Source organism: Hippopotamus amphibius, chromosome 6, assembly GCF_030028045.1.
Source record: "Hippopotamus amphibius kiboko isolate mHipAmp2 chromosome 6, mHipAmp2.hap2, whole genome shotgun sequence".
Taxonomy (NCBI): Eukaryota; Metazoa; Chordata; class Mammalia; order Artiodactyla; family Hippopotamidae; genus Hippopotamus; species Hippopotamus amphibius.
Genome location: NC_080191.1, coordinates 50174212 through 50187897, shown reverse-complemented (window position 1 = coordinate 50187897; position 13686 = coordinate 50174212).

Here is a 13686-nt window from a genome sequence, read left to right as displayed (position 1 = left end):
TGATGCTTCTTCAAAGTAGAATCAATCAACTCTATATTTTATATAGCTTACCAGCATTTCCATGTACCTATTACATTGTGAATCTCACATAAATGCTATTACACGTAAGGCTTGAATATGAACTACCTGCAAGCCTTCCTTTAGAGGGACGCTATGTGAGGAATTGATAACCCCAAAGGGAATTCAGTTCTCACAGTGGGTATGTGGTGTTGTCTTTGAGTTAAAGAACAGACAGTGTCACATACAGAAAAAAGAGGGAGAACTTGGCCGGAACCAAAGTTGACATCTCCAGCTTTCCTGTGCCTTCAGTCAGCCTTTCAAAGACCTTCATACCCTGTCTTTGAAGGTCCCAAATCATCCTTTGAACCCTATTCCCTTATTTAATATCAGTGACTCTCAAGACTGATTTTGTTCACTAAAACTGACTTTGTTGTATTGAAACCAAATCCTGTGTACTGCTTATGCTTATGCTTTTTCCTTGCAAAATAGAAATAAAATTTTACCTCCGTTATCTGTGTAATGGTTCTTTGTATGGGTGACTATTATTATTATTAAGTTATTCAGTAACTTTTTCTTTCTGCCTTTCAAATATTCCATCCCTTCAGCCTTTTCTTAAAGAACTTCCTCTTCAAACCCCTTTGGTATCTTCATCTCCTAGTAAACATGCTCTTCATGTTCCATACCCTTGATGGAGCCTATTCTAGAAATAATTTTGAGCAAACACATATTTTCAACATACGAGATCTTTCCAGATCTGTTGATTTGCATGCCTCACAGTTCTGATCACTGACTCCTCCAGTGCGTTACAGAGAAAACATTTATGCCCAGATTTCCTTAGAAATTACTTCCTCCTCACTTTATTAATAATTTATTTTGGATATATCTACTGAGATTACCTGTGCTTGTTTTCTTTCAAGACCATTTAGTGTATGTTTGCCACGTCCCTAATTCTGAGCTCAGAACTATAAAGGTAACTTGTGCCCTTTTGTTTCCCTGCTTCCCAATCAAACGTGCTACACCCAGTTATTTTTTTTCCAGACTGTTTGTAAAAATGTCCACTGACTAAGGAAAACATTACTGTTGTTGACTGTACTGAATATATTTCCCTTTGGCTGTCACAGAATATTGTCTTCTTTGGTCAGTGCAAACCTGTTTCAAAAGGGAATGCATTTTAGTGACTGATCTTGCTTTACTGTATTAGACTGTTTATAAATGATTACTATACACTGTTAAAAGCATCTTTGTGGAATATTGTTTAATTAAAGCTTCCTTGGTGCTTTTCACTTTTTAAATCCCTAATTGATAATCAGGTTACTACTTTCATGCTGCAGGTGACCATTTCTACCCTGAACTCACATTCAGCTTCCCAGAGGATGGTCTACCAGCGTGATCCAGTACAAGCAAAGATGTTACATAGCACTTCAGCTTCCTATCAAGTTGTTAGCGCTGATTCAATTAAGCAGACATGCAATTTATGCAGTGAGTTGTTTTTAAGGAGGATTACTTTTAATCATCTTTCCACATACAATAAAGCAAAAGATCAGCAAGTTTCCTATCGTTGAAGCATCAACGTAAAGATCTTTACTGAGTAAACCACTTTTTAATTCTCTCTGCCTTCCTTTCTTCCTTTTTGCTCTTTTCCTCCTTGGTTTTAAAACTGTATTTGTTTATTCACCATCACATAAAGGTGCTTATCAGACCCCCACCCAAGTGTCCTAACCTGGAGTCAGTGGGCGCTTGGGAGGAAGAGGTTCCCCAGATGAGCTTCAGAGGGTAAGACCCCCCACACTGTGTACAGTCTGCAGCTCCCTGAAAAGAGTTCTGTAGCAGCTTAAACTGACAAAGACATAACCCATATAAACAAAAGGTCTTTAGAGTCCTCAATTTTGATGCATATAAAGGTCCTGAGACCAAAACTTTTGAGAACAACTACAATAGCCTATTTTTAAATTCTCTTCAATGTCTCCTCATCAAGAACAAGGAAGGGAATGGGCTAAATTTTTCTGGCCAAGCTATGTGGTAAGTTGCTATATACACAATTTTATTAATCATGGGCAAAGGCCTATTGTAGAAAGAAGTCCACCCACACAGCAGCAGCGGTGTGTGCAAGTCTGGTAGGCTGTAGGACAAGGAGTTCCGTTTAATTTTGCATCTTACACTTTATTTTAAAACAAATTAAATGGTTGAGGATGCTTATAGCAGCTGACTTTAAACCAAAAGCCATCTCCATATGACTGTAAACAGTGATATTCTGTGACTGCTCTAGGACCACAGAAATAATTGGCACTTGTGATGGTCAGTTTTATGAGTCATTTTGTCTAGGCTGTAATCCCAGTTATCCAATTAAACACTGTGTATTGCTGTGAAAGTGTTTTATAGATGTGATTAAAGTCCATAATCAGCCAACTTTAAGGGAGATTATTCTGGAGGACCTGGGCAGGTTTGATTTAATCAGTTGAAAGGCATTCCAAGCAGAAGTGAAACTTCCCAGAAGAAGAAATTCCACCTGTGGACAGCAGTTTCAGCTCATGCCTGAGAGTTCCAGCCTGTCCTTCCTGACGGCCTGCCCTACGGACTTCAGACTTGCCTAAACAGCCTCCACAATCACATAAGCCAATGCCTTGCAATAAGTCCTTTAATATATGTCTACAACTGATTTTGTTTCTCTGGTTGAACTCTGACTCATGCACTACACTTGGGGAAACAAATGGGTGATATGACTTCTGCTACCACTTTTTTTTTTTAATGGGACATGGGTATGATGTGGGCTTGTTCACATGGTGTTTTTTTATGTTTTTTTTTAATTAATTAATTTATTTTTTTAATTGGCTTTGTTGGGTCTTGGTTACCGCGTGCAGGCTTGCTCTAGTTGTGGTGAGTGGGGGATACTCTTTGTTGTGGTGCATGGGCTTCTCTTGTTGCAGAGCACAGGCTCTAGGCACATGGGCTTCAGGAGTTGTGGCACATGGTCTTAGTTGTGTCTCATGGGCTCAAGAGCACAGGCTCAGTAGTTGTGGCGCATGGGCTTAGTTGTTCTGCGGCATGCAGGATCTTCCTGGACCAGGGCTCAAACCCGTGTCCCCTGCACTGGCAGGTGGATTCTTAACCACTGTGCTACCAGGGAAGCCCTACCACTATTAAATAACATTGTAATGTTTCTAAGAAAACATACCGCAAAGTGTTTAGCTGTGACTTAAACATCAAAGAATAAAGTTTCCACCCCATAAAAAGGGTAGTTTATGAGTATAATTGGCTCATTAAGTGGCCTCCAGTGTGGCATGTACACATTCCAGGGATAGGCAGAGAGATCCATTAAGATGTGGAAAGAAGCTTTTGGAAATTATATGGAGTGGAGGGCTACTTATACAAGAGAAATTAAGCATCCTCTTACTTAACATGCAGATCAACACTAACAGCTTTATTCCCATCCATTTATATGGCAGCCACGCGTCACCTGTTAATATGGGAGCTACTCATACTATCAGGCAAGAAAGGTGTGGTGAAGAGTTTCATCCTCATAGCACGATGTCAGCGGGGAGGAGCTCATCTACGAAATGCAGAGGGTGACAGGCCTGAAACATCCAGCAAGATTTCAATTATCCACGAGAAAGGAAATTTTGAACAGAAATTGAGTTCTCAAAGGAGATAGTGAAATCATTTCTGAAAGATTTTAAGTACAAGTAAACTTTAAGGCTCTTTCAATCTTGTAGTTAAATCTCTATAGTATTTTCCATTTTAGATTTTTCTTTCTCCAAAAATACACGGTATTAAGTTCCAGAATCTCTTTAACCAAGTGAATAATAAATACCAAACAAGGGAGGCTGCTATTTCCTTCTCTAAAAATTAGTAAACATAGAAGAATACAACTATTTCTTTTTAAAAATTTATCAAGGAATTCAATGAATTCAGTAGAACAGGCATTGCCTCTCATTGGGTGTACAGTAAATAGTTGCTGAATTTAATTGGTTGGAATAAGTGATAAACACAGTACACACCAAAGCAGAGTTGTGTGGGTTACTAGACATCTGCAAAACATCCTGTCCGTTAAAGAGAACTAGCTAATAAACACTGAGAAATCATTTAATACTTCTCCTATAACTGTGCTATTCCTGTGTGTTTCATATTTAATAGTAAGAAGTGCTGTTTGATTCTATTCTTTGATAGTGATATAAGGAACTAACTGTTACACTAACTATTATCTCTCTAAGATTTATTGAAAATTGCCTAAAGCTATTTGTCTCTTTTGGACTCCTATGAATCCAGCGACCAAGAAAAGTGGTGCCTCTGCCCTGAATCACAAGGCAGCTGCTTCAACAATCAGTGGATCCCAGATATAAAGGAAGAGTGAAATCTGCTGAGGAGACTACCTTTCAGGATAATACACTATAGTCTGTCTCTCATACTAGGCAAAATCATGGGTTGTTTACCTTTTCAGCTGGAGGCAAACTGGACTTTATAAAGCACTGACATTCAACAATAAAAAGACAATCCAACTTTTAAATGGGCAAAGGATTTTTTTAATAGAAATATTTTTATTTCAAAATGAAGACATCAAAATCTTAAGAAATCTAAAAGTTCTATAAACTTACTTCAGAAAACTTGTATATTTTGTATTGCCAAAATGTAATATCACTAAACATGTGTGCCCTCAAATACAATTATTAAGTGGTCAGTACAAACAGTAGCCACTTTAACTTTGAGGGTTTTTTTTTTTTTTCAGATTTACTGAAGAATAATTGACAAATATAGTTATATATATTTAAGGTATACAATGTGATGATTTGATATACATGTACACTGTGAAATGATTACCAAAATAAGATAATTAACACAGCCATCACCTTGCATAATTAACTCTTTGTGTGTATGCGTGGTAAGAAGGCTTAAGATATATTCTCAGTGAGTTTCAACATACAATACTATATTATTAACTATGGTCACCATACTGTACATACTCATGACTGAAAGTCTGTACACTTTGACCTATATCTCCCCTCTGAGAAAGATAGACAAGGGGCCAATAAGCACATGGAAAGATGATCAACAGCATTAGTCACTAGGGAAATGTAGATCAATACCATCAAAACCCTAACGAGGAGGTTGATGGAGGGGGAGACAGGAATGAATAAGCAGAGCAGAGGATGTTTAGGGCAGTGAAGCAATTCTGTATGATGACCACAATGGTGGATACATGTTGTTATACATTGTCAAACCTGCAGCGTCTACAACATGGAGAGTTGAACGCTAATGCAAACTATGGATCTTGGGTGATAATGATGTGACAAAATAGGTTCATCCATTGTCATAAATTACAAATTTACCTCTCTGATGTATGATATGGACAGTGAGAGGGCTGGGGTGAGGTGGAGGTGGGTAGGAGGTTTCTGGGTACACTACTTTCTGCTCAATTTTGCTGTGAACCTAAAATGGCTCCACAAAAACAAACTCTCTTGAAAACAAAGACATGCACAATGAAATGCCATTTCACACCCACTAGGATGACTATAATCAAAACGGACAATGACAAGTTTGGGTAAGGAAATGGAAAATTGGAACCCTCACGCAGTGCTGGGGGGACTATAGAATGGTACACAGCCACTTTGGAAAACTCTGTCCATTTCTTAAAAAGTTAAACATACACTTCCCAGCTATACCAGTCCTGTGTGTTTACTAAGAAGAAAAGAAAACATATATCCATAAAAAGACTTGCATGTGAATAGTTTGGCAGCTCTGAAAATTGTTAAACATAGAGTTACCATGTGACCCCGCAATTCCACTCCTAGGAATATTAGTCATCTTGGGCTGCCATAACAAAATACCACAGACTGGGCAACTTACACATCAGAAGTTTATTTCTCACAGTTCTGGAAGCTAGAAGTTGAAGATCAAGGTGTCCTCACATGGTCTCTCTTCTGTGTGTGTGCACCCCTAGTGTCTCTCTTCTTATCATGACACAAGTGATATTGAATTAGGGCCTCACCCTAAAACTCGTTCTTAGCAGCATTATTTATAATACACAGAAGTGGAAACAACACAGATGTCTATCAAATGACACACGGATAAACAAAATGTATGTATTTACAATGAAATATTATTTGGACAGAATAAGAAAAAAAAGTACAGATACGTGCTACAAAAGGACGAGTCTTGAAAACATGTGACGTGAAAGAAACCAGTAGTAAAATACTGTATGCTTCTATTTATACGAAATGTCTAGAAGAGTCAAATCCATAGAGTCAAAAAGTGCATTAGTGGTTGCCTAGGTCTGGGGGTGCTGGGGTTTGTGGGGTGACTGCTAATGGGTATGAGGTTTCTTTATGGGATAATGAAAATGTTTTAAACTTAGATTGTAGTGATAGTTGCACAATTCTGTGCGTATACTTAAAAAATTGAGTTGTACACTTTAAATTGTTGGGTTTTATAGTATGTGAATTATGTCTCAATAAAAATATTTTAAAACATTTTTTAACACAGCACAAGATTTTTTTAAAAGTCATTTGGCATGTAAAAACTTTGGCGGAGCCTATTCTATATTAAAATGAGACAGATGGTCTTCAAAATATCAGGCACACATTGTTGAGAATATTGTACTGGGTGCCTGTGAATCTCATTGATATCTGGCAGCCACAGTTAAAATGTGCGTGTGTGGAGCATCTCAAATTGCTAGCTGTAATTGACGCTCAACTGAATAGATAGCCATGGGATGGAACGAATAAAGAATGCATAGATAAAGTTCTTACACATGAAACAAAGGTAACTATTATCTTTCAAAGACTCGTTAACCCTCATTATATTCTTAGTAAAGCCCTAACCTGGCATACTTTCCAGTTTCTAATAATCAAATGGTCTTCCAACTCAACTAATGACTGTAAATCATGTAACCTCAAAGTAGTGGGTTCTTCCCATCCTAGAAACGCAATGTAGTGCCAATCTTCCTCTGACACTCAAATATTGAGTTGAACAACTGAACTGTAAGGTTCAGCTAAAGGAACACAATTGTGATGTGAGCTGTGAAAATTTGAATCTGATGCTGAAATGCCAGCATGGAGCCACAGAAAGAATTATATTTGTATTATAGTAAAAGACTGCCCTTGGACACTTATAAACAGAAACATTTCAAAGCAGTTGAAATGTAAGTGTATAATCAACTTCACCGTGTAGTAAAGACTTTGCTATCCACTGACAGAGAATTGCAAATACACTTGATGTCTTTATCATTACGGACACCAAATCATCATGGCAGAATCACCTTCATTGTCCCTCTAAGGACAATTAAATCAATTAAATCATATAAGAAAAAAGGATGTAATCATGTAAGTTTTGATACATTGTACTTCATGGGTTTTAAATGTGAATTTACTGCATTCTGAAACTATAGTGTAGATGGCATCTGCCCACACATTTGAATATGTTATAACATTAATATAATATCATTCTGCAACATTAGTTTTCCCACTAAAAAGTCTTCACCTGTCTCAAGAGGCCCATAAGTAGACCTGATGCCTCTGCCTTTAAAAAGCTAGGGTTAAATGGTTCCTAACTTTCTTTCCATCCCCCTCTTTTCTTCCTTACCTCCTTCCTTCCTTCCTTCCTTCCATCCATCCATCCTTCCTTCCTTCCTTCCTTCCTTCCTTCCTTCCTTCCTTCCTTCTGCCCCCCTTCTTTAATAATCATCACTGAGACACTAAAGCTAACATCTCCACCCACCCTTTGCAATTATTCTACAGAGAACCATGGAGAAGCTAGCCTCTCCTATGAGCAGAATGGGAGGCTTTACCAAGAACCTTCCCAGAGTTCAAGTCCATGGTACTGGCTACAGATATTCAGCAAAGGAATATAAGCTTACAGAAGGAAAGTCTTTTCCAAAAACTTTCAAAAAATGAAATGAACTTGTTAATTGGAATTTTTCTTAACTAATGGTATAAGAACAAAGCTACTGGCTGTTTTCTGTATCTCAGTGAATGGCACTCCATCTTTCCCTTACTCAAGCCAAAAACATTTTTCTTCTCTCATCCTTCACATCTAATCCATCAGTCCATCTTCAGAATCCAATCATTTTTCATCACCTCCACAGCTGCCACCTAGTCCGTGCCATAATCACTCTTAACTGGGTTATTTGACAGCTTCCTAGAGCCTTTTCCCAACACAGCCACCAATGTGATCCTTTTAAGATATATGATAGATAACGTCCCAGCTCTGTGCAAAATTCTCATGGTTATCCAACTCACTCAGAGAGAGACCTATTCCTCATGGAGGCTGGAAGGCGGTGGACAATCTGGGCCCCTGCCACCTCTCTGTCCTCATCTCCCACACTGTCCTTCCATACCTCTGTTCCATCCTCAGGGTGCTTCTTGTACCTGGAAGATGCTTCCTCAGGGTTTTTATAATGGCTGTTGCCTCTGTCTGCAATGCTTTTCCACCAGGTTCTTGCATGGCCCACTGTCTCACTTCCTTTGAGCCTCTGCTCCAAGGTCAGCTTATCAGTGAGGCTGACTTGAGAATTCTACACAAAATTGCACCCTTCCCTTCTACCATGTTATTCTATCTCCCTTATTGCTTTATTTCCTCTCAGCTCTTATCACCATCTGACATATATTCACTTTATACATTTTCTGCATCTTCCTAAATAGAAAATCAACTCCATAAGAGCTGAAATTTTATTTTGTTTACTGCTATAGCCCACACCTGGTAAAGAGCTTAACAAATACTTATTGAAGGCATGAGTGAATAAAATTGCCTCTTACCATATTATAAATGGAGTAAAGATTAGTACTGTTCTAAAGACTTCCCATAGAAACTGTTGTTTTTTACCTTAAAGTTATACAACATTGTACATCAACAACACCTCATTAAAAAAATTATTGTCTTTTTAAACAAAATAAGTTAAAAGCTCATAATTTATCTCATTTTTCCATAAAATAGGATGTGGGATACATTTTAGACACCTATGTATTCCAGTTTTTTGGACTAGTTGCTACTAATCAAGGCTTTGCCTCATAATCTGGTTTCAGCCTCAGCTATGACATTTATAAATGACTCTCTAATTTTTATTTCTCCCCTTTAACTTCCTTTCCACCCCTAGACCCTTATTTTGAACTTGCCTTTGAACATATTCAACAGCACCTAAATTTGGAGTGAGGCCATCTGAGCTCTTGATTTGATCTGACTTTCTCATTAACAAGCTGGGTCTCCTTGAACACAACAATTCCGTCAGCTTGCATGTAAAACAGAGAGTTGGGTTAGCTCAGCATCTCTCAACAACATATTGGTGTATTTTGATCCCTTGAGAGAGTTGGGATGGGATGAGAGTTATGCAAAACCTTTATTTTCTCTACCCCAGCTGGACAGTCTAAAGCTGCATGTGAATGCAAACATTAGTCACAAATGGAGAAAAGCCACTGGAGTTGATCATCTCTAGCTAGACAAGCACTAAAATTCTATGACTCTTCCATTCCAAACAAGAGCTCCGTCTTCACCCTGAATGCTTTCAGATTTCTCTTCCTCTCTCACCATTCATCAAGTCTCCAGGCTCTTTATAAACTTTCTTTCCTCACTCCCTACATACATTCTGTTAATTCTATGTGCAAAAGATGTCTCTCAAGTAGTCATCATTATCCAAATTCACAACTTCCTCCATTCTTCCCATGACAGGGTTCTTTCTGAATTATTGCTCCAAACATGATCAATGATTCCTCTTTACCTGTAGAAGAAAGTTAAAATTCCTCCATTTAGGGTTCAAATTTCTCAGTAATATGCTCCCAAGCTACCCTTCCAACCAACTAACCCACGGTGTTTAATACAACCCATCTGCCTCTCCACCTCCATTCTTATCAGTGAGCTCACTAGTCTTCCGGCTTCTCATTGGGTTTGGCCTATGGGGAGCCTGAACAGGAGATTGGAGGCAGGAAGAAGAGTTGAGGTCAGGATGTTTATTTCAGCTCCATCCCTGCAGGATCCACAAGGACTAGCTGTCTTCCTTCACCAAAAATCACATTTCTCATCCAACGGTCTTTTCCAGTTTCCTGTCACTGTTCCTCCTCTCCTCTCAGGTCCAGAAGCACTGAACTTGCCCCAGCTCTTACTAGCCTCAGGATGCCCATTCTCTGTGATTTCTCTCCACTGTGCCTAATCACTTTTCAATAGCTCCTTTATTAAACCTTCCCCTGGTTACCCAGCCTGAGTGTGTCTGCAAGTAAGCTGGGATACATCCACTTACCCATTCTCTTTCGGTATATTATATTTGAACTACATTGGTTATTCCAGGTGCTTAATTGGCTGCTCTTCTGGGGCAAGGTCTAAGTGATGTTCTTTGCCTTTGCACCTTTACCTAGTTAATTTTCTAAGATAGAATAAAAATATCCTTACCCCCAAGACCAAGTGGGATTTATCCAAGGTATGCAAGCCTGGTTCTACATTCAAAAATCAATTAATATAATCCAGCACATCGACAGGCTAAAGTATTTGACAAATCCCAACACCCATTTATGATAAAAACTCTCAACAAACTAGGAATAGAGGGGAATCTCCTCAACTTGATAAAGAATATCTACAAAGAACTTACAGCTAACATCATACTTAATGGTGAGAAACTCAAAGTTTTCCTACTAAAATCAGGAACAAGTCAAGGATGTGTCCTCTCACCACTACTTACCAACATCATACTGGAAGTTCTAGCTAATGAAAAAAGACAAGAAAAGGAAATAAAATGTATATAGATTTAGGTATAAATCTAACAAAACATATACAAAGTCTACATGAAGAAAATGAACAGGGACTTCCCTGGTGGTGCAGTGGTTAAGAATCCGCCTGCCAATGCAGGGGACACAGGTTCGAGCCCTGGTCCAGGAAGATCCCACATGTCTCAAAGCAACTAAATCTGTGCACCACAGCTACTGAGCCTGCGCTCTAGAGCCCATAAGCCACAGCTATTGAGCTGACGTGCCATAGCGACTGAAGCCCACGTGCCTAGAGCCCGTGCTCTGCAACAAGAGAAGCCACTGCAATGAGAAGCCTGGGTACCACAACAATGAGTAGCCCCTGTTTGCTGCACCTAGAGAAAGCCGCATGCAGCAACAAAGACCCAACGCAGCCAATAAATAAATAAATGTTTTAAAAAAAGAAAGAAAATGAACGAAATCAAAGAGCTACCAAATATTGTCAAGATGCCAGTTCTTTACATATAGATCTATAGATTCACTGCAATCCTGATCAAACTTCCAGAAAGCTATTTATGGATATTGACAAACTTGTTCGCTTAACTGGCATTTCCTCTGAAAGGCAGGTATGTTGGTCTCCTTCATTCTTTTCCAGTGGTAAAACAGAAATTTTCTGAGGACTTTCTCTAGTATGTCATTCCCAGGTTTCTATTAAGGAATTTTTCACTGCGTACCAGACAATCTCCTCATTTCAAGTCCTTTATTTAAATTTGCTTCAACTATGAAGCAACTTAATTTTAGCATCCATAGATTTTTGACCTTAAAGAGAAATCAAGAAGTTAACCAAGAAGAAAGTACAAATGCCAGCCACGTCTTATTTTCTTAATCCACATTTGGATCAGGCCGAACAGGCGTTCAGTATCCTGATCTGTCTTATTCTTTGGCTAGAAATGTCCTATACCATTGGTTCTCAAACTATAACACTGTAACCTACATCAAAATCCCCTGGAGTTCTTATTAAAATACAGCATGCTGGCCCTGCTCCCATAGTTGTTGATGCAATAGGTTTGGGTGAGGCCCAATAATTTCCAATAAGTTCCCAAAGGATGCTGATCCTACTAGTACAGGGACAACATTTTGAGAACTGCTGCTCAGTGTGTGCGGTGCCTGCAGAAACTCTCCAATGGTGTGGCTCCTTTTTAGTTTTGAAGACCTTAGGTTGGTCAGATATATGATGTGTCAACATTCCAGTGCTCTATGATGTTATATGATATTGAAATAGAAAGACAAGCTGCTTTTGTCTGCCATCCACTTAAAAGGATCAATGTATTGATCTTTCATTGCCACCAAATGAAGTAAGTACCACTTTAAAGTGTCTGAGGAGCCAACTTTAAATTGGATGTAAGAAGTAGGGTAAGACAACTTCACATGCCTTGGGGCAAATACACTTGCCATTTAAGTGCAGGCTTCCCTGGGGAAACTCTGAGTGAATATTAAGGTAGTCATGTCAGAAATCCATAATACGAATTCCTTCACAGCCCAGTAAGAAGAAAAAGGATGACACTGAATGTTTATATATGGTTGCAAATTAGCTATGCTGCAATAATTTTGTATAAAGATTTCTCTAAAGATTAGCAGCTAAATAATACACACTACCAGTAGATTGTGTTTTGACCTGCAGCATCGTCTTATGCAGAAATCAGTGAAACTATCTATTCCAAAGATTTGATTCAGGTGGAAATTCCAAGACGTTTGTTGTTGTTGTTGTTTTACAAAGAATTCCCAGCCTTATTAATATAGGTTTACTTGAAATACATACATGTGGGGGATTTTCCTCCTTGTATAGAGGTTCTGGGCTGAAAAGGCAATTATGCTCCATTCTCTCCTCAGCTGGTAGAGGCTACCACTTTAGCAGGTGGAACCAAGGCAAACTGTAAAAGTCCAATCCTGTATCCTCAACCAGGTATACATACTATGTATTTTTAGACTTCCTTCAAGTCAGTTAATGATTTGGAAAACAGGTAACAGATACATTTACTGTCTAGATACAAATTTCCTAAAGTCAACATTAGTCTCATTGGTTGAAAGTTAGAATTAACTTATGAAAAAGAAAGTGAGGGGAACAGATTTATCCTCTTTTTGAATATCTATTGTGACAAGCACCTTTCAGGTGTTATAATTACCTAGAAGCCTTCTTTTCATAAACAGCATGGGAAATTTGGTTCTCTGGATAGGAATTCACGTTCCTTTGAAAGAAGCTGATCATTTAATGATCTCTGTAGCTCCTCAGAAATACCAAGTTCTTCTAAGAATGACACTATATATTAACAATTTCTTTCCAAGCACTGCCTGGAGGAAAATATATATTTTCTAGTTGCATCATAACATTTACCATAAAATAATCATGCAACCAATGGAAAACACAAAGCTATTACAAAGGAGATACTAAGAAGATACTTGAATTATTGTTACAAGCAACTTATTAGTTGTTTAATGGTGAACAACAAATCACTTCAAGACTTAATGACTTTAAAAATGATCATAATTTATTTATATCTCTTGTGATTTCTGTGGGTCAGGAGTTTGGTAATCACTCTCATGCAATTGTGTTCTGTCAACTGTGGGCACAGTCACTTTAAGGCATGACTGGTATGTCCTCTGTATTTAATCTTTGACGTGTAATTGTTTGCTATCTGCTTTATCCCACTAAAACGTAGACTTCATGCAGGATTTTTCTGTGGGGTATTTTTTGTACTTTATTCCCAATATTTAGAACAATACTTGGCAGGTCACCTTCAATAAATATTTGTTCAACAAATGATGTTATGTTTGGAAATTCTTCCCCGTTAGCAAACAACATTTTAGAACTTGATCAATTTTTTTCAGAAAAAGGATGACGTCTCATGCTATAGACAGGAGGGGCACTATTATTGAAAAAGAATAAAAGCAAACTATTATGATGCAAGATTTCTAACTTTCTCCTTAAAATAACTCTGATAATTCATTGTAGATTTTTATGTTTGTTTCCAAA